We start from the raw sequence: 25,228 nt of genomic DNA, 5'->3' as shown, positions 1-25,228 counted from the left end.
GGCAGGATTTTGGCATTACAGAGTGAATGAGTGATTTTATTGTCACATGTATTTTAAATACAAAATACAATAAAGCACAGTGAATATGTTTCATTTGTTGTCACAATATAGCACCATTTTGACAGTTTTAAGAATAAAAGGAAAATGAAAATATATCATTTAAAGAAAAACCCATCTCTATCTGAGTTCTCAGGACCACCACTGCCTTGTCGCTGTGTATGCCGAACCCAACAAACATCAAAGTCACCGATCCTCAGGCACCATCTTTCACAGCTGGGCCAAGTCACCTCTGCTACCACATCACCGCCACCTGTGCCAGACCCACCAGCATCACAGTTACATCTGTCGCCGCACCTCACCTCACTGATGTTGCCGTGATGCCCCTCCACCACTGCAGTACCAGGCCCAACAAAGTTGCTGACCCTCAGGCGCCACCTTTTGCTGCAAGGCCTCCGCTGATGCAGTAGCCACTGATTCTGGGGTCCTGTGCTCACCTGGAAAAGTATGGAGGGGCTCATTCTTCTCCACACTGGGCTTCCTCTCCCTTCCGCTGGGCCCACTCTCCCCACACTGGGCCCGCTCTCCCCATACTGGGCCCACACTTCCCACACTGGGCTTGCTCTCCCCCACACTGGGCCCACTCTCCCCCACACTGGGCCTGCTCTCCCCCACACTGGGACTGCTCTCCCCACACTGTGCCTGCTGTCTCCACACTGAGCCCACTCTTCCACACACTGGGCTTCCTTTCCCTTGTGCTGGGCCTGCTCTCCCCACATTAGTCCTGCTCTCCCCATACTGGGCCCGCTCTTCCTCACACCGGGCCCACTCTCCCCGCACTGGGCCTGCTCTCCCCACACAGGACTCCCTCTCCGTTTAAATTGCAGAGCCATTGGCAATGATCTTTTCGTCTTCACTGTCAACAGGGGTGGTACCAGGGGACTGGAGAGTGGCGAATGTTGTGCCCCTGTTCAAAAAAGGGAATAGGGATAACCCCAGGAATTACAGGCCAGTTGGTCTTACTTCGGTGGTAGGCAAAGTAATGGAAAGGGTACTGAGGGATAGGATTTATGAGTATCTGGAAATACACTGCTTGATTAGGGACAGCCAGCACGGATTTGTGAGGGGTAGGTCTTGCCTTACAAGTCTTATTGAATTCTTTGAGGAGGTGACCAAGCATGTGGATGAGGGTAGAGCAGTGGATGTAGTATACATGGATTTTAGTAAGGCATTTGATAAGGTTCCCCATGGTAGGCTTATGCGGAAAGTCAGGAGGCATGGGATAGTGGAAAATTTGGCCAGTCGGATAGAAAACTGGCTAACCGGTCAAAGTAAGAGAATGGTGGTAGATGGTAAATATTCAGCCTGGAGCCCAGTTACAAGTGGATTTCTGCAGGGATCAGTTCTGGGTCCTCTGCTGTTTGTAATTTGTATTAATGACTTGGAAGAGGGAGTCGAAGGGTGGGTCAGTAAATTTGCAGATGATACGAGATTGGTGGAGTTGTGGATAGTGAGGAGAGCTGTTGACGGCTGCAAAGGGACTTAGATATGATGCAGAGCTGGGCTGAGGAGTGGCAGATGGAGTTCAACCCTGCCAAGTGTGAGGTTGTCCATTTTGGAAGGACAAATAAGAATGCGGAATACAGGGTTAACGGTAGGGTTCTTAGTAAGGTGGAGGAGCAGAGAGATCTTGGGGTCTATGTTCATAGATCTTTGAAAGTTGCCACTCAGGTGGATAGAGCTTGTAAGAAGGCCTATGGTGTATTAGCATTCATTAGCAGAGGGATTGAATTCAAGAGTCGTGAAGTGATGTTACAGCTGTACAGGACCTTGGTTAGGCCACATTTGGAATACTGTGTGCAGTTCTGGTCGCCTCACTTTAGGAAAGATGTGGAAGCTTTGGAGAGGGTGCAGAGGAGATTTACCAGGATGTTGCCTGGAATGGAGAATAGGTCGTATGAGGATAGGTTGAGCGTGCTAGGCCTTTTCTCATTGGAACGGAGAAGGATGAGGGGTGACTTGATAGAGGTGTATAAGATGATCAGGGGAATAGATAGAGTAGACAATCAGAAACTTTTTCCCTGGGTACAACAAAGTGTTACAAGGGGACATAAATTTAAGGTGAAGGGTGGAAGGTATAGGGGGTATGTCAGGGGTAGGTTCTTTACCCAGAGAGTGGTGGGGGCATGGAATGCGCTGCCTGTGGGAGTGGAAGACTCAGAATCATTGGCGAACTTTAAGTGGCAATTGGATAGGTACATGGATGGGTGCTTAAGCTAGGACAAATGTTCGGCACAACATTGTGGGCCAAAGGGCCTGTTCTGTGCTGTATTGTTCTATGTTCTATGTTGTGCTGTAACCACTCTCTCCACACTGGGCCCGCTCTCCCCCATGCTGGGCCCACTCTCACCCACACTCGGCCCGGTCTCACCCACATTGGGCTCACTCTCCCCCATGCTGGGCCCACTCTCCCCCATGCTGGGCCCGCTCTCACCCTCACTGGGCCCACTCTCCCCCATGCTGGGCCCGCTCTCACCCACACTGGGCCCACTCTCCCCCATGCTGGGCCCGCTCTCACCCACACTGGGCTCACTCTCCCCCATGCTGGGCCCACTCTCACCCACACTCGGCCTGGTCTCACCCACACTGGGCCCACTCTCCCCCATGCTGGGCCCGCTCTCACCCACACTGGGCCCACTCTCCCCCATGCTGGGCCCGCTCTCACCCACACTGGGCCCGCTCTCTCCCAAACTGGCCCCGGTCTCACCCACACTGGGCCTACCATTCTCCCTGCTGGGCTCACTCTCCCTCCATGAGTCTGCGCCAGGGTGATTCACTACCGCCAGTGCTGTGACCCAATGCTCACAGTAAGTGAGTAATGAGAAAGATAAATACAAGAGAAAAACATGGAAAAACAAGAAAAGGGAAAAATAGAAAAGAAATGAGAAGTGGATAGAGTGGACCAGCTCTGAGTCAAGAGCCCTACCTTGCATTTAATGAGCAGGTATAGGCACGATGGGCTGAATGACTACCTTCAGTGTATAAGATTTCTCTGATCCTGTGATGTATCCTTTTCATTGCTTTCCAGTGTTAGCATTAGTTACAGTGAAGTCATTTTGATTGAAAGTGCTAACTTCCTTTCTTTCTATGATGCAGAGGTGCTGGTGTTGGACTAAGGTGGACCAGGTCAGAAGTCACAGGACACCAGGTTACAGTCCAACAGGTTTATTTGAAATCACAAGCTTTTGGAGCATTGTCCCTTCATCAGGTGAACTGAGAGAGTAGCACACAGACACAGATATTATGGGCCGAGACATCAATAGACAGAGAGATCAAAAGATCTTCCAAGTGGTGTGAGTGGAATGTTGACAGGCTGAACAATAAATCTCTACTGGTGATAAAAGTGTCAAAAAGTGAGTAAAGTGTCAACAGCTGAATAGCAAGTGAAGGGATGATCGATAGTCCAATTAATTGAGGGAGGGAGATAATTACAAAAAAATTATAAATAAGGTGATGCTGGAAACAAACCAAATGGCTGGAATAACATGAGAGGTATAAGAGTTGCATGCCGATGGTGTAACCAAAGTAACAAGTCATCCAAAACTGTACAAACTAGTTCAGGTAGAGCGATTAAAACAAGCTATCAAGGTGATAATGTTAAAACAGGACAGTAAGGAAGATTTATAGATACAAACAGTATGATAGGGTCACATGTGGCGTGACATGAACCCAAGATCAGGATTGAGGCTATCTTCATAGGTATGCAACTTGGCTATCAGTTTCTAATCTGTAATTCTGCGTTGTTGTGTATCTCAAAGGCCGCCTTGGAGGACACTTATCCAAACATCAGAGGCTGACTGTCCTTGACCGCTGAGGTGTTCCCCGATTGGGAGAGAACATTCCTGTCTGGCAATTGTTGCACAGTGTCCATTCATCCGTTGTCGTAGCATCTGCATGGTCGCACCTGCATACCATGCCTCAGGGCATCCTTGCCTGCAGCGTATCAGGCAGAGACTTATTATCCAGTCTGGCAGATGTGGGTACTGCAGATGCTGAGATTAGAGTCAAGATTAGAGTGGTGCTGGAAAAGCACAGCAGGTCAGGCAGCATCCGAGGAGCAGGAAAATGGATGTTTGAGGGCAAAAGGGCAGATGGTGCCTGACCTGCTGTGCTTTTCCAGAACCACTCTAATCTTATTATTCAGCCTGTTGACATTCCAATCACACCATTTGAATGATGTTTTGATGTCTCTGCCTATAAATTCTATGATGTGGAGGAGCTGGTGTTGGACTGGGGTGGACAAAATTAAAAATCATACTACACCAGGTTGTAGTCCAACAGGTTTATTTGGAAGCACTAGCTTTCAGAGCACTGCTCCTTCATCAGGTAGCCGTGAAACAGGGTCATAAGACACAGAATTTATAACAAAGGATCACATTGTCATGTAATTGAAATGATATATTGAACAAACCTATATTGCTGTTAAGTCTTTTATGTTTTGGAATGGGTTGCAGGTTTCGGTTCATTAATATGTAAATCCTAGAACTTCTTGTGAGTCGCATTCACAAGATAACTTACAAAAAAAAGTGACATCCCAGCTCAGACAATGTATTCAAGATATGAGGTTAGAGTCTGTCTGCACCCCAGTCTTGGACAGACTGGTTCTGTTTCCAAAGTAGGAATTTTATAAAATACTACATGGATTGACTGCCTGCAGATCGTGTGCTTTTTGAGGAAATTCAAATGTATCTGCAAATATAATTCTGCAAATGCAAATTCATCACATAGACTCATATGTGTGTGTGCATGCATGAGAGAGAAAGAGAGAGAGGGAGAGAGATGGAGAGTGTGAGTGTGTGCATGTGAGTGAGAGAGTGTGTTTTTGCGTATGGGTACCAAGTCTATGCATGTATGTTTTTCTTCACTTCACCTAATGAAGGAGAAGCGCTTGTGATTTCAAATAAAACTGTTGGACTATAACCTGTCATGTGACTTTGATGTTTGTTTCTACACAAGCCTTAAGAGGAATTGCTGTATTCTGCTGACGTCTATGACTTCCAAAACATTAATTGAGACACTTTCAATTCCTTTCAGGCAGTTATTAACTCATTGTTCATTTGGTGCTGTTAATCTCACAAGTCTAAGCTTTTGACTCTTTGGACATATCATAATGTTCCCTTTCAAAGATTTCTGTATATCTCTTGATGTATTGGTACATTTTCAATGTTTACAATTTCAGTAGGTTCGTCTGATGTCACTGGAGATGGTAGGAATTTATCTACAGCCAGGCCATTCCATTGTATGAAAGCAAGATAATTAATATTGTTTTATTTGTGAAGTTGCACTTTTTAGTTTCCTTTTACCTTGCTCAAAAAAACACACCATTTACAGAACTTTTATTTTAATGAATAAATAGAGACAGCCAGGCAGACTGATGTTCTACAAATTATCCAATTTTGTAATCCAGCAAATGAGATGAGAAAAGCCAATTAAACCTATGGGGAGCATGGAAGACCATATCTTGTATCGATTCTAACCACCCTGGAACTTTGAAAATGTTTCTGAGATTACACATCAAATTGCAATTAGTTGTATTGAAGCAGTCTGCCTCAGACATGAACTGTAGCATCTCTCTGGAATATAGAAAGGAACAAAGTACTTCCGAGGATTTACAAAGCAGGGGAGTGATTAAGACAATGCTGTACTGCAGACAGCCTGAGAAGCTGTCTCTCTGTTTTTGTCTCTCTCTTTGGAAGTAGTGTACCTGGTTCTGAAGGAGAAAGTATACCTGAGAGAAAACCAACTACAAACTAAGGTATTTTTAAAATGTGGTATTTTTAAAATTGAAGGAAAAGCTAAAGTTCATGTTTGCAATTTTTTACCCACCACATTGATACCATTCAAGGAAGAGCTCACCATATTCACCTCTGTTATACATGGAAACATAAAACGTAGAAAATAATGCAGGACTAGGCCATTTGGCCCTTTGAGCCTACACCACCATTCAATAAGATCATGGCTGATCATGCAATCTCAGTACCCCATTCCCACCCTCTCTCCATACCCCTTCATCCTTTTAGCTGCAAGGGACATACTTATTCATGTTCCACGCTGTCTTGAATATATGGCCCCAATAACTTCCTGTGGGAAAGAATTCCACAGTTTCACAACTGTCTGAGTGAAGAAAGTCTTCTTCATCTCAGTCTTGAATGGCTTATCCCTTATTCGTAGACCGTGACCCCTACTTCTAGACTTCCCCAATATTGGGAACATTCTTCCTGCATCTAGCCTGTCTGGTCCCATCAGGACTTTCTAAGTTTCTGTGAGATCCCCCCTAATTCTTCTAAATTCCAGTGAGTACAAGCTGAGTCAATCCAGTCTTTCCTCCTATATCAGTCCTGCCATACCGGGAATCAGTCTGGTGAACCCTCACTGGACTCCATCAATACCAAGGATGTCCTTCATCAGACTAGGAGACCAAAACTGCACACAACACTCAAGATGCAGCCTCACCAAGGCACTGTATAACTGCAGCAAGGCATCCTCACCCCAGTACTCAAATCCTCATCTCTATGAAGGACAGCATGCCATTAGTTTTCATCATCGCTTGCTGCACCTGCATGCCAACCTTCAGCAACTGTTCCACTGGGACGCCTCGTTGCACCTCACCTTTTCCTAAATTGCCACCATTCAGGTAATAATCTGCCTTCCTGTTTTTATGACCAAAGTGGATAATCTCACATTTAATCCACATTATATTGCATTTGCCAAGTGCTCGTCCACTCAGGCAGTCTGTTCAAGTCATGCTGCAGCCTCTTAGCATATTCCTCGCAGCCATACATTACCACCCAGCTTAGTGCCATCTGCAATCACGGGCAGATAAAATCTTCAAAGTGTGTGTTTGGATAAATTGTGACCTATGATATTGGCATTATCACGTCCTTCTTACCTTGAGAAAAGTAGTTTGCAGAATTGGCAAAATACATCTGTAAATTCCAAAATAAAGGTTCCTTCCAAAAGTCATATGGAGAGAGGAGGATTAGAGGAATCAATTTGTGCTTCCTCAATGGCCACTTGATAATTAACCCAAAAGCAATTTTAACACAATTCCCATATTTACTTTACTGGAAATTGAACTATGGTTTAAATAAACTTTCTGCAACACAATATTTAAACAGCTTCCATTAATCCTTTAATTAGTACATTTCTAAATAGCGCACCTTTTGAGAATTTCAAGTCATCTACCACCATCAGTAACTGAGCTGACTCCATATCTCTTGGAACACTTATTCATTTTCTTTGCTTCATTGGATGTAGATTTGGAGACCTCACCCCTTAATATAAAATCCCTCTCACTCCCAATGTTTTGATCGCACCAATAATAAAGACACTTGAAGCTATCGGCTTGTCAGTATTATTACCTGGTGTTGCAATATTTTCTATGGTTCTGTTATGCATATGCAAAATGCTACCATTTCAGTTTTTGGAATTCTCATTCTTGTTTGAAATGCCTTTCTAGCCTTGCCCCTCCCTATCTCTGTCCTCACCTGTTGCAGCACAAAACTCTGAGATAGCTGCACATTTCTAACTTTGCCTTCCTGGGCATTCCTTGATTTAGCTACTGCATTATTCATGACAGAGCCTTCAGTGGCTTAGACTCCAAGGTTTGGAATCCCCCCTAACATCTGTCCACCTCTCTATCTTGCTCTCCTCCTTTCAGACACTCCATAAAGCCAACCTCTTCAAATAGGCTTTTGGTCATCTGGCCTAACATCTTCTTACATGGCTCAGTGTCATATTTTGTTTTATCATGTTCCTTTGCCTTTGGACACTTTATTTTGATGAAGGTGCTATAAAATTGAAGTCATTGTTGTTATTGAAGAGATGAAGGAGATTCACGCTTTATCAGTCTCAACAAGATCTATACCAAAATAGGTATAGGGTTATACCTGTATAGGATGGCTCTGTGGTTTGCACTTCTACCTCACAGCGCCAGGGAGCTGGGTTTGTTTCCAGCCTTGGGTAATTGTCTGTGTTGGGTTCCTCTGGGTTCCTCTCACAGTCCAAAGATGTGCAAGGTTGGTAGATTGGCTGTGCTATTGTGTGCAGACTAGGTTTGTTAGCCTTAATAAACGTGGGGTTACTGGGATGGGATGAAATGCTGTTCAGAGCGCTGGTGTAGACCTGATGGGCTGAACAGGCTCTTTATGCGCTGTAGGAATTCTATCATTCTGTACTCAACAAAGATGAACTGATAAAGCCTTTACTTTCATCAGGTCTGAGAAACTGAGGGCCTGAAGAAAGATCCTTGAGAGAGAAGTGTTCAAAAGGATGTTTTGGATGTTCTAGAGCACTGTGGTAGTGCTCTAGAAATCAAGCCCTGTAATGTACCAAATGTTCAGAAAATTTAAAGATTTAAAATGTTATATCTCTAACTTATTTGTCTTCTAGAACCAGGTTGACAGAAAGCATGGACCAAGTTTCTGTACTTAACGAAAAAGAACTACTATTTATTACAAGCAAGTAGACTCCAGCTAGAGATAAGCAATTAAGAATCATTGGCACCTAACTGTACTAATTATAACATTAATCCCCATATAAACTCCCCTTACACGTACAGACAGACACAGAGAGGAGAAAAAAAGAACATAAATTGTGGGCAGTTAAATGAAACTGGGAAACCCATTTACAAGGGTTGCTGAGATGATTCTTATACTGTACAGAGTGCTGCTTCACAGTCATCTTTCACCAGATATTTCTACTGGGTTCCAATAGGCAGAGGTAGGTCCACCTATAAAATGTTATAACCATAAAATAAATATCAACTGATTGACTACTTTTTTTTAATTCACCCACAGGATGTGGGCATCTTTGGCTAGGCCAGCATTTATTGCCCTTCCCAAGTTGCCCAGAGGGCAGTTAAGAGTCAACCACATTTCTGTGATTCACATGTAGTCCAGATAAGGTTGGCAGACTTCCTTCCCTAAAGAATATTAACGAACCAGGTGGACTTTTTTTTTCCTGATAATCAACAATGGATTCATGGTCATCATTAGACCTTTTTCTTTCAAATTCTTTCTTGAATTTAATTTCTACTATCTGCCATGGTGGGATTTCAACCTGGGTCCCCAAAACATTAGCTGAGTTTCTGGATTAATTAGCTCATAACAATACAACTAGGCCATCACCTATCACTAGGGTTATACAAGAGCTACTGAAGAAAAAAGTAGTTTTAAAGTTTTTTCAGCAGAGAACAGAGAGATCTCTGGGTTTGGTGATGGTCCAAAAGCTTCTCCCAATCTTGTTCACAGCCTCTCAGTTCCCTGAGAACCAATAAATGCTGGCAGGCAGAAGACCTTTGTCATTGGTAACTGGTCATTAGTCCATAAACCAATCCACTGCTTGTTGCTGACCAAAGCTCGATTTGTGCACAACTCTTTAACTCTAGCTCATCTGCAACTTTTTCCCATTACTGCTTGAACTAGTAAGTGTGCACTTAGTATTTACAATGAGCCAGGTTACTTGCTTTCAAAAACGCACAATAATCCACCAGCCATTCTCAGTTTTTAGAACAGTTCTTTCCTCATTTTAGTTAATTAGACATACAGGAACGAAATCATATTCTTTACATTCTCCAGATTCAAAATCCCCTTAGATGTCTGCATGCCGGTGATTTACTTGTGTAACGCCCATTTTGATTGCTGTACTATAGTAACTATGCATCTAGGGCCCAAGCTCTAGAATAACCTCCCTATACTTCACTACTTCACTTTCCTCATTTAACACACCTCTTATACTTACCTGTTTGACCTGATACCTTCTCAAGTATCTCAGTATCATGCTTTGCTACATGCTGTGAAGCACCTGAGGACGTTTTTACTACATGAAAAGTGCGAGGTAAAGACAAGCTATTGTCGCATTAGGTGGTGAGAAAACAACATTTGAAGGAGATTCCTGGACTCATATAACTATAGTAATTACAGCACAGAAGGAAGCAATTTGGCATCTCATCGTTCTTAATCCCGCTTTGCAGCTCATAGTCTGTAGACTTTAGGTTATGGCACTGTTGAGTTAGGATTTAGTGAATACACAGGTATGTTGTAAAATAAGTATGACCTCTGCAGCCATGTGATGGAGACCCTGCTAGAAGATTGGAAGTAGAGCAGATTCAAGCACAGAACTCTGCTGCATTTCATCATCTACATCTTCTGAATAAATGCTATTTAAAGAAACATTGAGTTCTGCCCTGAGTTCATTTATACAGGACAGAAGAAGCCATATTAAAACAGGCACCTCAGGAACATATCCAAGTGCTTTTTTTTCAGAACTATTCTGAATTGTGTTGAAGTTTTAGCCTCAATCATCATTTCAAGCAGTTGAGAGTGTGTTGCTGGAAAAACACAACAGGTCAGGCAGCATCCGAGGAGCAGGAAAATCGATGTTTCGGGCCAGACCCCTTAATCAGGAATGAGGCTTGGAGCCTCAGGGGTGGAGAGATAAATGGGAGGGGGTGGGGCTGGGGGGAAGGTAGCTGAGAGTGCAATAGATGGATGGAGGTGGGGATGAAGGTGATAGATCGGAGAGAAGGGTGGAGCGGATAGGTGGGAAGGAAGATTGACAGGTTGGACAGGTCATGAGGATGGTGCTGAGCTGGAAGGTTGGAACTGGGGTAAGTTGGGGGGAGTGGAAATGAGGAAACTGGTGAAGTCCACATTAATGCCCTGGGGTTGAAGGCAGAAGATAAGGCATTCTTCTTTCAGGCATCGGGTGGTGAGGGAGTGGCGATGGAAGAGGCCAAGGACCTGCATGTTCTTGGCAGAGTGGGAGGGGGAGTTGAAATGTTGGGCCACGGGGCGGTGTGGTTGCTTGGTTCGGGTGTCCCGGAGATGTTCTCTAAAGCGCTCTGCGAGAAGGCGTCCAGCCTCCCCAATGTAGTGGAGACCGCATCGGGAGCAATGGATACAATAAATGGCACGTATGGAAGTGCAGGTGAAACTTTGATGGATGTGGAAGGCTCCTCTGGGGCCTTGGACGGAGGTAAGAGGGGAAGTGTGGGGGCAGGTTTTGCAATTCCTGTGGTGGCAGGGGAATCATTTCAAGCAGTTTGTTCCAGACATGTACCACTATCTGGATGAAACCTTTTCTCCTTAACAACCCTCCAATCTTCCTACCAATTATGAACCCAGAATAAACTCTCCACTAACAGGAGTTAGAATCTATCTGAATACTTTGTAATGATATACATCTTAATCAAATCTCCATTAAGCCTCTATTTTGGCAAAGAAAATAGCTCAATATTTTCAATCCTCCGTCACAGCTAAATATATAAAATTCTAATAATGTTTTCATGAATGTCTTCTCCATTATGATTGCAATCTTCCTGTATTATGGTAACTAAAACTGTGCAGAGTACTCAAATTGAAGCCTATCAAGTATTTTATGCAGTTTTGGCATTGTGTCCCTACTCTTACATACTACATTGAAGCAAAGTATTCTGTACGTCTTCTTTGCATCTTCTGGTCCTGTCTTTCTATTTTGAAACACTCAAAGGGTGCCTTATCCAAGTTTTAACGCCACTCAAATGTGACAAATGAAGATTACATAGTGCAAGCTGAGGATGGTCCAGGGATATCCTGGAACCCAGGGCAAGTCACCAAGCATTATTGTTCTAAAACAACCACAGTGCAATGGGAAATATAGATCCTGGCAGGCCATTCCCACTAGTTTGCCAAGGCAAAGAACATCATTTGATGTGCATTTTTGTGCAAATTAAATCTTAAAACAGTACAATACCATCGTGAAACGTTATTCAAATGTAATTAATCAAACTGACTATCTTACCCACCACCATTAAACATACATTGTGTAGGACACAGCATAGTGGCCTTGGACTGTCCATCACACCTTGGCACTGGAGGTGGGTGAGGGACATCCTCAGCTTGCACTGAGCGACATTATGTAGACTTCACCTGTCACTGAATATTTTTCTTTGAGGGATCTGTGAATATTCGTTCCAATATCCCTCATTTCAACTGCACTTTGCTCCATAGCCTACTATTAATTGTGCATTCTTTTGTGACATTTGACCTCTTCAAATGCATTACCTCAAACTTCTCAGGATTTAATTTCATTTCGCATTTTTACATCCATCTGATCAATATGTTGGTATTTTTCTGCAGTCTGCATCTTTCTCCTCACTTCAACCACAAGATCAACCTTTCTAGCATCCTCAAACTTGTAATCATGACTCCCTTATTTCCATCTAAACCATAGACAGCCATCCTGAAAGGGCAAGGACTGCAACAGAAACAGACTTCCAGTTCCAAAAAAACATATTTTGACTATTATCCCATTAAGCTGAAGCAATTTGGATCTGTCTTGCAGCTTTCCCTTGGATACCATAGGTTTTTTTGGTTACCTGTCTGACCAGTTTTCTAATCTGTTGCTAAATTACAGTTAGACTACATGGTAATCTATTTGATCAAATCCTCACCAACCTACCTATCTGTCTACAATAGTTTATCAAATGGAGGTGGGCAAACTCTTGTAAAGACAAATTCTCATAAGTGTTGTGAAGGGATCTTGCTTGTATATTGAGGTATTAAATGTGTGTTAAGTGGTGCAAATGAAGGATAAGTCTCGTGTTACAACTAGCTCCTGGGCCATGTTCCCCAGATATTGACTCCAGACATGGACACCCAAATGGTTAAGTTCCTGCGTGAGGAGGGATAGACTAGCTCCCCTTCTTTATTCAACAGCCTCACTCAATTGATCATAGTGACATTAAAGAAAAAGGATCCTTTCCCCTTGTGGATACATTTCTCCCAGGCAGAAGGATTTTATTTATTTTAATAGAGCCAAGGGAATTAATTTATTAGTTATTAAGCTGAGAAGAAATAATAATGCAGCACACAAATTGAACACAGACGTGAGTCCAAAAAAAGACAACATTTTAAATATATAGCAGCTTAGTCTCTGAGTCATTCAAAAAGAATAGATGGAGTAACATTGTGGTTGTTACAGGAGTTGCTATCAGTAGCATTGATATTGGTTGTTGAATAGTTGATTTTGAGATCCTTAGGTAGTTCAATTGAAATTCCTTTGTTGTGGTTCCCTACAAAAGTGGCTGACTAGTAACACTTGGAGTGTAGAATTTCTTTTTCCCTTTCTGTACCTACAGTGCAGGGGTGTTTAATGGCTGTTCTCAAAACTGTGAACTTCACAACATGCTAGTTCATAAATGAGATTGTCAGGCTGCTAACATGTACAGACCAGGTTTGAAATTTCCTTCCTAAGCTCATTTTTTGTATGAGGATGGGTAAAACACAAACCAACCTGCAGGAAATGACCTCGTGCCAAGAGGGAGTTGTATAAACAGCCTCTCACTATCTCTTCCCTTTTAGTCTTTTCATTTGAAGTTTCACAAATGGTGTGACATTCCAGAGTTCCTCTCCATTTGCAGCCACTGAATTTCCATTTGCAGCCTCCTTAGCTGTATCAGTCCTCTTTTTTTTTAAATAATGTTGGAATTAAAAGTATGATATGTCGATAGATAATCTGGGGTTATGATCTGTGATTATTAGCAACCCAAAACTGAGTCCTTTTGGGTCATCAACACCATTATCAGAATAGGTCATGAAGAAAATGTTTTGATTTATTCATTTTGTGGGATGTGGGCATTGCTGGCTGGCCAGCAGTTATTGCCCATCCCTAATTGCCCTTGAGAAGGGGTGGTGAGCTGCCTTTTTGAACTGCTGCAGTCCACCTGCTTTGGGTTGACCTACAATGCCATTAGGGAGGGAATTGCAGTTCAACAATCCAAGATTTCCAAGAATTCTAAGACCTTCGTTATCCTTTATATATTTCAATTTCTGATCAATGTCAGGTGAGGAGACCACCTGTGGTTTGGTGGGGAGTAGACAGCAATGTGCTGGCCACATAACTAAACAAACCTGACTGAGTACAAATTTCATGAAGCAATAATACAAACTCAATGCAGAGACAGAGTTAAGTCATCCCATAATCACAACAAAGCTCTGAAATCCTTAGGTAGGTCAATACTGTAACTTGCAAATACCTTTACGATATGTAACCCAGTTGAGAGTGGTACTAGTCAATCAGACAACAAGTGGAGATATGTCTCCATGTCAATCAGGGTGGAGCATAGCGTATGATTACAGAATAAAACAGTAATGTGTTTACAAGTATCTCCGGTCAAAAGTACTGTGTGGATGATGCTACTTGGTCCTACCCAAAAGTTCCCATCGTCAAAGGGTGAGTGGTCCAGCCAATTTCCTCATTCTGTATGGTAGTAATTTATAATAGATCCACCTGTAAAAGCAATGAGCCCTGACAACATGCTGGCTCTAGTGCTAAAGACCAATGTATCGGAACTAATTGCTTCCCAAATCATGCTGTTTTAGTGCAGCTATAATTACCTAGTTATACCTTATCCGCAACTGCCAATTATTACACATCATCCTCCTCTCAAAAATCAGTAACATTATGGAAAGAGTCATCAGTAGCACCATCAAACAACCTGTAATCACCAATAACTTGTTCAGTGATGCTTAGAATGGGTTTCATCGGAACCATTCGACTCCAAACCTCATTTTGACACGGCCAAAGGAGCTGTATGCCAGACAATAATCAAGCATCGCTGCACTTGATACCAAAGTAGCATTCCGCAGACATCAGCCCCAAGGAATTGCAGCACAAATATAAATTCAAAGAGATGAAAGGGAAAACTCTTAAAAAGCTGGAGTCATACTTGACACAAAAGCATGTGGTATGGCAGTCAGAGGCAGACATCACAATCTGAGAGCAACACTACCAGAATACCTTAGAGATATATACTCATCCCAACCATCTTCACTTACTTTATCATGTCCTTCTTTCTGTCAAAATTGCAAGTGTAAAACAGTTTGCTGATAGTTGTATAATGTGTGATTCCATTCACAACTCCTTTAGAAGTGAAGAAACACATGTTGGTATGCAGAATAGGCTTACATCCAGGACTGAACTGACAAGTCGGACAGAATTTTATTTTAGGAAGAGGTACTGGCCAATGAAACAAAACCAAGCTCAGTTATTTCCCCATGACATTCAATTGTGCTAACATTGGCACATTCTCACCATCCACAATGTGAGGTCACAGAACTGGCGGAGGGCAGATAGATGCTCCATGAGTGGCTTCCGGAACAACTTCAAATGAATTTGCTGAAGTCTATGACATGGTGCTACCTGAGATTTAAGCATAACATGGCAAGTTACAAACAGAACAAAGTAACTCTGTGATCAGCAGATCCTAACAACCTGGAGGCATACCGATGCGATCTGCAATAGAGTTGGACAACACAGAGAGTATAGCCGGAGTTCAAAGAGTACAGTCTCCAAAAACATAGGTCCAGCATGAGTACAAGAGTGAGACAGAGATAGATCCTTTGGTTCACCAACTGACCATTGATATAGCTTTACTGCCCTTTACAAGGTTCAATTCAGAATGTTAGGATGCTCACTATTCACATTGATCCCATCTCACAGTATATCTTAATATATCACACCTTCCAATATACTGTCCTATACAGCTTGCAGAGTTATATTACCTGCTGTAATATGTTTTTTCTTGCAACATTGAGTCTAGTATGAGCATCATATTATGTTTTATTATGTAACTCAGATGCAATTTTCATGTACAAACAGTGAAATTCTCCACTCCTCCTGATATGTCAGATAGGTTTCTTCAAAATATTAATCAACAGCAGCAAATAGGCTGAAATAAGCAGGGGGCATGTGATGTTGCAATAGCAGCTTAATGATTTCCACAGGCTCCAGAATCCTTGGAATACTTCTCTGCTAACAGCAACATGAAGACTACTGAACAACATCAACTCAATAGTTGGTAGTAATCTACTTTGTCAGGATTTCCTGTAGAAAGTGAAGGAAGAGATTACAGGCAGTAATCATATCAAAGGGCAGAGATAGAAAGGAAGATCATGATCCGGGAAATTGCGCATTTCTGGAAATTGCGCATTAACCTCAGCAAATGTTTCACATGATACTGCAAACTGTGTGGTCACTCCCCTCTGTTGCAATAGAAATAAATTCTGCAGTTTTCAAATTGCGTCAGTTCTAATGCAGACATATTTTGCCTCAGACAGATTGAATTTATGATATAATTTACAGGTGGAAAGATTAAATCGTGCAAAACTTTAACTGTCATCCAATCAGAAGAGCTCATTCTTTAATACTCAAGGATGAAGTTCAACAATTTCTTAAATAAAAGTGCCTCCTCAATGTGGAAGCAAAAAAGTGTAGACTGATTGTGCAGTTTCATTTGAAAAATTGTACTTCTGTCTCCACAGGATTTAAGTCTATTTTTAATTTAATAACTTATTTTTCCAAAAGCATCCTCAGGTGCAAGCCAAGGTTTTTTGAAGAAAACAATAATTGATAGTGAATGTATTGGAAAGTTGTAATTAGAATCTTAGTAATGTATTGGGCTTTATGCAGAAATCTTAATTATGTTCAAGAAACAGCACCTTACGAATTTGCAAAATTCTTCACACCGTGGAAATTACATATTTGTTTCATGTTGTGCATTCAATGACTAGTCATTATGAAATGAAAGAAATTTACAGCAGAGGTCATATGACTATCACAAGTCTGTAGTGTCTCAACAAATGCATTTGTCTAAGCATCTATAAAAAAAAGTTAGACATGTGATTGGCTCAAAATTGATACCAAGTATTTAATTGAACATTGCTGTGGCTTAGTAAGGCCTTCTCTTGTAGCCAGAGCATCTACAGCTGAGTCCACCTGTGGTGCAGTAGACTTAAACACAGACTGCACTCCCCAGAGGAAGCATCACTCTCACTGAAATAACTCTGTAGAGGCCGTTATCCTGTTACCAAGTCACACATATGGAGAGTCCTTGACTGATCCAGCTTCCTCAGAGCCAGTCTCAGTGAGCAGAACTCTGACACTCCTGTTTATAGCTGTCAGGCAGGACTCCCTGATTGGACCAAAGAACAGCCCCAATCAAGGAACTCATATTTTGTGAGGACCACCCAGCTGACCTCATTGCAATCACTACATCTCTCCCCCTCTGAGTGTAAGAACATGAGCCAGATATTTTTAATAGCTCCTCCTGACAGGTTTTAACAATGGGTCAGGTTCCCCCCACGGCATGTTACACGCAGTAGCTCACACCTTGTGTCCGGAGCAACTCAGAAGAAATTCATTCTCTTCTTCAGGCAGCAAAGGCATTGAGGCAGCTATATCCACTGTGTCTGAAGATCCCGACTCCCGGTGCGGTGGGGGTCTCTCCTTGCCGCGATTGGTCAATAAGCACTAGCAATCAGTCAGGTTCTTTAAGACTTCACACTTTATTATTCACAGCCGGGCACAGATCATCCAGAAACACAGAGGTTAAACATTTCCGTGTTCCTCAGAGGAGCTGCGCACATGGCTTAAAACAAAGTCATTTTTATACTTTTCTTAAAGAGAGGTACAGGTCATAATCATACAGAATTACCAATTAATTAACAGAATGGTTTTATTTACGGCAACTCAACCCAGTGATATTTCCTGGGAACCGACTTTGTTTTCCAAAACTTAAGCCATTCTTATCTCATGAACCGAGTTTTTGCACCTGCACTTGAAGGTCAATTAGGATAGCCAGTATGATCTAATTATTTTGTCTAATTATTTCTATCCTGTAAAGGAAGCATTGTCTGCTAATCTTTGTTGAGACGGACTGTGGTCGTCAATTATGCAGCTTTAGCAGGGTTAAAAGCCATTTTATGCAGCTTTAAGCAGAATTGTCAATTCGCAGTCTTGAAGCCATTTTGTTATGTTATTTGGATTAAAAAAACATTTTATTTCCGTCTAAGTTAGTAAGAATATGTTTTAAGTGGTTGTTTCTGACAACAACTAGTTACCTCAGCCTGTATATTTAAGTTTCAGATCCATGTCCATTTCAGATTCTGAGGTATGTTTGATGCTTGTCAGAGGGGGGCATGGCACAGATTCCGGAACAGTTGTAAAGGCAGCCAAGGAGCTGGCTAGGTTATGCTCCTGAACCAGTGAGATTCCAGCTTTCACATGGCTCATGTGCTTGTTCAGGTCCGTCGCACCCACCGAAAATTTATACATCACTGAACTTGACCTCACATCAATCGTGCCCATTACAGGTGCAGGGCCATTCACTGTGGTTCCCAAACCAAACTTCATCTGCTAAAGTAAACACCCTCTTGCTTAATGGATTCTTGTGTTCAACATTGGCATTCCTAATGCCATTTTACCCCCGCCTCAGGTCAGGGAAAACCAGAGTCTTCTCCCCATTAGCAACTCTGCTGGGGCTATCCCTGTAGTTGCATGAGGGGTAGTCCAATAATCAAATAGGAACAGGGACAGTTTGGCATCTAGTAAAGCTGTAGGCTGTTGCTTTAAACCTGCCTTGAAAATTTGGACTGCTCTTTCTGCCAGACTGTTGGATGATGGATGGTATGGAGCTGTCCCTACGTGACGAATACTATTCAACTTTAGAAAATACTCAAATTATCTACTGGTAAACAATGGTCCATTATCTCTGACTAACAGTTCAGGAGTCCGTGTATGGCAAAGGATGCGCGCAGTTTTTCTATCGTCATCCCCATGTTTGACAAATTAATTCTATGCACATCCAGCCGCTTTGAATGGGCATCCACAATGACTGAGAACATTGACCCCATGAAAAGACTTGCATAGTCACTGTGTAACCAAGCCAGGATTTACCCAGCCATTCCCATGAATATATGGCAGCTGCTGGTGGTAATTTCTGTCTTTGTTGGCACTCTGGGCACTGGTGTACCAATGCAGCTAGGTTTGCATCCATTCCTGGAGAACAGACATAACTTCTCACCAACATCTTCATTTTGGAAACTCCTGCATGACCCTGGTGGAGTACAGTCAGTATCTGGTGGCTGTAAGAAGCCTCGGTGGCTGCTTTACTGAACCATTCTGCTTTGGCCACAAGAATAACCCTAATCTTCTGGCTATAGGCAGTTCAATGCACAATTATGTTCTCATCCTAACGTTCCTGTCCTAGTGTTCAACAGGAGCCCAGTGGCAGGTGGAAGAACAGCACCCTGTTTACCACTTAAACACTTCAAGACCTTTGGGACTTAACATCAAGTTCACCAATTTCAGACCATAAACTGTGTCCTCCATTTGATTAGGTCCTCTCCACTCTCACCAACACATAAGTATCTTTATTGCATGGGTTTGGTCTCAGCAGAACTGACCTGGTTTTTTCTATTAACATCTACCATTAACACTTGTTTCTCATCTATATCATTTCTTTATTATCATTAGCCCTCAGTTTGCTTCATGCTCTTGGTATCCTTACCACATGTTTCACTTGATCCTTCACCCTCTTTCTTTACAGAATAAAATCCACCACTTCTCAGTTCTGAAGAAGAGTCATTTTGGATTTGAAGTTTTAATTGAGTTTCTCTCTCCACAGATATTGCCTTGTGTTCATATTTTCCACCATCTACAAGGCACAAGTCAGGAGTGTGCTTGAATACTCCTAATTGCATGGATGGATGCAGCTCTAAAAACACTCAAGAAACTTAACATCATCCAGAATTAAGGAGCCCGCTTGATTGATACCACATCCACAAGCATCTACTCCCTCCACCATCAACACTGTCTACCAACAGTGTCTATTATCTACAAGATTAACTGTAAAAATTCACCAAAGGTCCTCAGACAGCACCTTTCAAACCAACGGCCACTTCAATTTAGAAGGACACGGGCAGCAGATACATGGGAGTACTATCATCTGCAAGTTCCCCTCCAAGCCAGTCACCACCCTGACTTGGAAATATATTGCCATTCCTTCACTGGCGCTGGGTCAGAATCCTGGAGTTCCTCCCTAATGGCATTGTGGGTCAACCCACAGCAGGTGGACTGCAGCAGTTCAAGAAGGCAACTTGCCAGCACCTTCTCAAGGGCAACTAGGGATGGGCAATAAATGTTGGCCAGCCAGCGATGCCCACGTCCCATGTATTAATGAAACAAAAATTCATAAAATTTTGAAGTTCCATGTAGAGTGGATGATGTGCTATTTGCAGTCACAAAACTCAACTCTTTGCAACACATGCTTCCAACCGTACACAGAGAGCATCAACATGAACTTGACATGTTTAGAGAATAATATCAAACTGAGGAAATGGTCCAAGGAAGTTTAACAATACGAGCTGTGAATAGAAATCACCCTGGGCAAATGATATGCTTAATTCCAAATTGGACCATGCCAATAATCAACATACAAATGAGTCTCATTAACCCACCATGTGGTCTTTCGTTTTTATTCACATGGAGGATTGAACCGTATGTCTTTGAAAATGCAAATTCTTGGCAGAGACAAGTTAGAGCATTAACAGGACCCTGAACATAACAGAGTTCACCCAAAATTGTGTAGTCTACTTACCTTAGTGAAACTGCTGAACAAGCTATGAGACTAGCTTTTAGCTGTTACACAAGTAATCAAGACCTGGAAGCTAAAAAAGGAAAGTTTGAAGGGCTTTCTACCCAGGGGTCCTCCCACTTTCAACCTGGGTTGGAGTTCTTTAGGCACAGAAGTCCCATGTAACCATAGATTGTGGCAGTTCATGGACTCCCAGCCAAAACATTCACTTTGTGATGTTGTGAAGTCTGTCGACCATGTTTTTTTAATTGGTTGTGAGTATTTGCACTCCCTTTTTAATTGTCTGAGAAATATTTTGTTTTTTTTTAGTTGCCTTACGCTCCTGATCTTTGGGCATCCAGCGCGGATGGGCGTGGGCCGATTGGAGGACTTCCCCCTGGGCCTACGCCTGGGGCCTTGCCAGGCTGGTAGAAACAGATCCAGGCAGTAGGCTGTGGGGGGGGGGATCATCTCTGGGTGAAAGTGAGGACTACAGATGCTGGAGATCAGAGTCAAGATTAGATTGGTGCTGGAAAAGCACAGCAGGTCAGGCAGCATCTGAGGAGTAGGAAAATCGATGTTTTGGGCAAAAACCCTTCATCAGGAATGTGGAGGGGTCATCTCTGCCAATTGTCTGCCCAATTTTGATTTAACTCCTTCCCACTCTTCCTAATCTTCACCCCTGTCACATTTGATGGTTTACATCGGCCATAATGGGCTTTGCTCATAAATATTCAGTTGCCTACATGGGTGTTTTTACTGCTGATGGTTATTGATAAAAAGGAAAATTTGCACCAGAATTCCAGAAATTCCTTGAAAAGACAACCGACATATTCCTGCAATTGGCGCATGAAAGAAATATTTTGATAAAATAAAGAATGTCTTTCACAGGGATTTTCTGACCTTTAAGGTTGTTGTGAAGTATTATTTGAGGAACCAAAAGTCACGTGTAATTAATGTCAAGATCTTATGTATAAAAATTGGCGTTGGAGTGAGAACAAATGTTTTCCTTTAGGATTGAAGAAAACTTTCATGGAGAACAAGCTTTCGATAAGGATAGAGATGACATGCAGAATAAGAATGATCTCCCTAACAAAAAGCTTAGAAACACATGCGGATGTAAACCAAATCACCATCCAGCCCACAACTACAGTGTTACAAGGGAACTTAAAGTCATAGAGCATGGAAACAAAACCTTCCATCCAACTTGACCATGCTGACCAAATTTCCAAAACTAAACTAGTCCCATTTGCCTGCGTTTGGCCCATATCCCTCAAAACCTTTCCTATTCATGTAAATGTTTTGTAAATGTTGTAACTATACCTGCATCTACCACTTCCTCTGGCAGTTCATTCCAAATATGAACCAGTCTATTTGCTGATTGGCAATGATGCATTTTACTTTCTGATGGGATTCCAGCAATGTACTTCCTATGGCAAAACTCCAATACCATTTCATTCCTGTGCCCACTCTCATAGACAACAACAAGAGCCCATGCATCCTATACATTCTCTAAAAGAACCGCGAATGCTGTTTGAGATTAATTCTCCAAGGCAAAGAGACTTGTGAAGAAGTCAAGTGAAGGAACTGAGAGTAAAGAATCAAATGTTCATAGCTTAATGTTAGTGGTTAAAGGAATCCTCTAAATTAATTGAAGACTAAAGGGGCTATTATACATTGTCTCTAAGAATAGCTATTAAGCATGTGAAAAAGAAGCTATGTGGTTATAATGTCACATCACACAGAATTGAAGTTTGAGTCAGTAACGTTACATTAGAATCGCCTCTCTTACCATGCCTTGTAAATAGCTATGTTTAATAAAACCTGTTAACATTCAATTACAAGATTGGAAAGCTCACATTACGGCAAGTGGATGCTGACTCTCTGACATTCATTCATCATAACTGAAGTAAGAAAGGCTTGCATCCATACAACACCATTACAATATCTCAAAATACTCTACAGCCAACAAAGTGTTTTGTTCAGGATGGCCGCTATTGTAATATAGAAAATGCAACAGATCATTTGCACATAGCAAATTCCAATGAAAAACAATATAATCACGATCTGGTAATCCATTTTTGAGTGATGTACTTGAGGTAGAAGAATTATTCAAATACTAATCCAGGTATTGTAAACCACACCACTGACATCTTAAACAGTGAGAGTGAGAGAAGAAAGTATCCCTGCAATATGTTTGGTGTGAAGTTTCACACAGGCTTTCAAGGCTCAACGACAATATTCTAGTCTTCTACTGGGTCAGCCCTTTGGAGCACATGGTACTTGTAGTGTTGTTTTGAAAGAGCTATCCAATTTGACCAACGCTCTCGCAAACCTTTCCTCATCAAGTCCATTTCCTCCATGAACATCATTGTTAAATCTGCTTCAACCACTCTTTCAGTCAGTGCGTCCCTGATCATAACAATTCACTACATAAGAAAGTGGACCTACTTTAATACAACTGCTAACCACTGCACAATCCTTTCCCTACCATTCCTTCCACCTGACCAACTCCACCAGACGTTTTGCCAAATATTTTACGTCTGTGTTCTGTAGGTGTTAACTTATTCAGCAGGGTAAACAGTTTCTCTTTATTTCATAAAATCCCCAGTAATTTCAAAAGTCGATTATGTTTCCTTTCAATTTCCTTTCATTTTTTTGGAGGCTAGGTAAATTTATGCGCTTGAATGACAAATCTCTAAATGGTGTGTCTATCAGAAAAGCTGACCACTTCCCTATTCTCTCCACTTTACAAAACCCATCAGAGCCAAAAACAATTTCTAATTGTGCAGCCAGAATACATCAAAAACAATGCATGTGGTTCAATTATCTCCACCTTCCTGACACAAAAACATTTTAAATTTGCAAAACATCGAACAGAGAGACCTAAGGATGCAGGTACATAGTTCCTTGAAAGTGGCATCACAGGTAGACAGGATGAAGAAGACGACTTTCGGCACACTTGCCTTCATTGGTTAGAGCATTGAGTATGGGAGCTGAGACATCATGTCCCAACTGTACAAGTCATCAACAAGGCCACATTTGGAGTACTGCATATGATTCTGGTCACCATGCTGTAGGAAGAATGGAAAGAATGCAAAAAAGATTTACAAAAATTTACTGAGGCTAAAGGTTTGACAAGTAATTAGAGGCTGGATAGGCTGGGACTTTTTTCCCTGGAGTATAGGAGGCTGAGAAGTGACCTTTTAGAGGTTTATAAAATCATGAAGGACATAGATAAGGTGAATAGCCAAAGTCTATTTCCCAGTGTAGAGTCCAAAACTAGAGGGCATAGATTTAAGGTGAGAGAGAAAAGATTTAAAAGGGACCTCAAGAGCAACTTTTTCACTCAGGTGGTGGTGCGTATGTAGAATGAGCTGCCAGAGAAAATTTGTTGTCTCAAAAATAATAAGTTTTCAATAAATTTTTTCTGGATTTTTCCTGTAGATCACCCATGTGAAATCAACTATGATGAGAACGCATTCCAGTCAACAATACGTCAGATGTTGCTTTGCTTAGAAAACATGAAAATTAGAGCAATGATCAACAAGGGACCTACCAAAGGTCATGTAATCTCCGACTGTATCCCCTGGGAGAGTCTGAATATCATTCAATGTGACAAAAAAAAATTATAGTTCTGTACATCATTTCAGTGAGCTGCAGGGTGTTAATATGAACTGCTTGCAAAATTTGAAGTTATTTACTTTTGCAATTACTTTTGTAGATCTTTAAGCAACCATCAACTCATCATTTTGAATGCAGTAAAAAAAATCAGAGTAGTATTTCTATTTTTGCAAATTGCAATTATTCATCGGTGAGTGAACCCCTAAACCCAGTGTGCTGTGTCAGCGTCCTGGACACGAACACACTCACAGATAAGAAGCAGCATTTGCCCTGTGCCTGATAATTCCAATGCAGGCTGCAGGCATAGGGTAAACACTGAATACCTGGATTTCTCGCCCACCCTCCCAAACTGCAGCATATCATGAAATCTTTGTTGGCAGTTCAGTGTTTCATAGTGCAACACAGTCTTTTATCATGTGTTTTTTTTAAAATTCATTTTGTGGGATGCGGGCATCGCTGGCTGGCCAGCATTTATTGCACGCCCCTAGTTGCACAAGGTGGTGGTGAGCTGGTTTCTTGAATCACTGCAGTCCACCTACTGTGAGTTGACCCACAATGCCTTTATGGAGAGAATTCAAGGATTTTAACCCAGTGACAGTAAAGGAACAGTGATATATTTCCAAGTCAGGATGGCAAGTGGCTTAGAGGGGAACTTGAAGATGGTGGTCATCCCATATGTCTGCTCCACTTGTCCTTCTAGATGGTAGTGGCCGTGGGTTTGGAAGGTGCTGTCTGAGGAATTTTGGTTAATTTCTGCAGTGCATCTTGTAGATAGTACACACTGATACTACAGAACATCGATAGTGGTGGAGGGAGTTAGATGCTTGGGGATGCAGTGCCAATCAAATGGGCAGGGAGATAGTGAGGACTCCAGATGCTGGACAGTCAGAGTCGATAAAATGTGGCTCTGGAAAAAGCAGAGCAGGTCAGGCAGCAACCAAGTGTTTCAGGCAGGACCCCTAGCAGGCTACTTTGTCCTGGATGGTGTCAAGCTTCTTGAGTGTTGTTGGGGCTGCACTCATTCAGGCAAGTGGGGAGTATTCCATCATACTCCTGACGTGTGCCTTGTAAATGATGTGTAGACTTTTAGGAGTCAGGATGTGAGTTACTCGCTGCAGTATTCCTAGCCTCTAACCTGCTCTTGTAGCCACT

This window comes from Chiloscyllium plagiosum, unplaced genomic scaffold (genome assembly GCF_037043375.1).
Source record: "Chiloscyllium plagiosum isolate Xiang-an unplaced genomic scaffold, Cpla_swu_hap1 HiC_scaffold_2, whole genome shotgun sequence".
Lineage (NCBI taxonomy): Eukaryota > Metazoa > Chordata > Chondrichthyes > Orectolobiformes > Hemiscylliidae > Chiloscyllium > Chiloscyllium plagiosum.
This window is presented reverse-complemented; position numbering follows the sequence as displayed.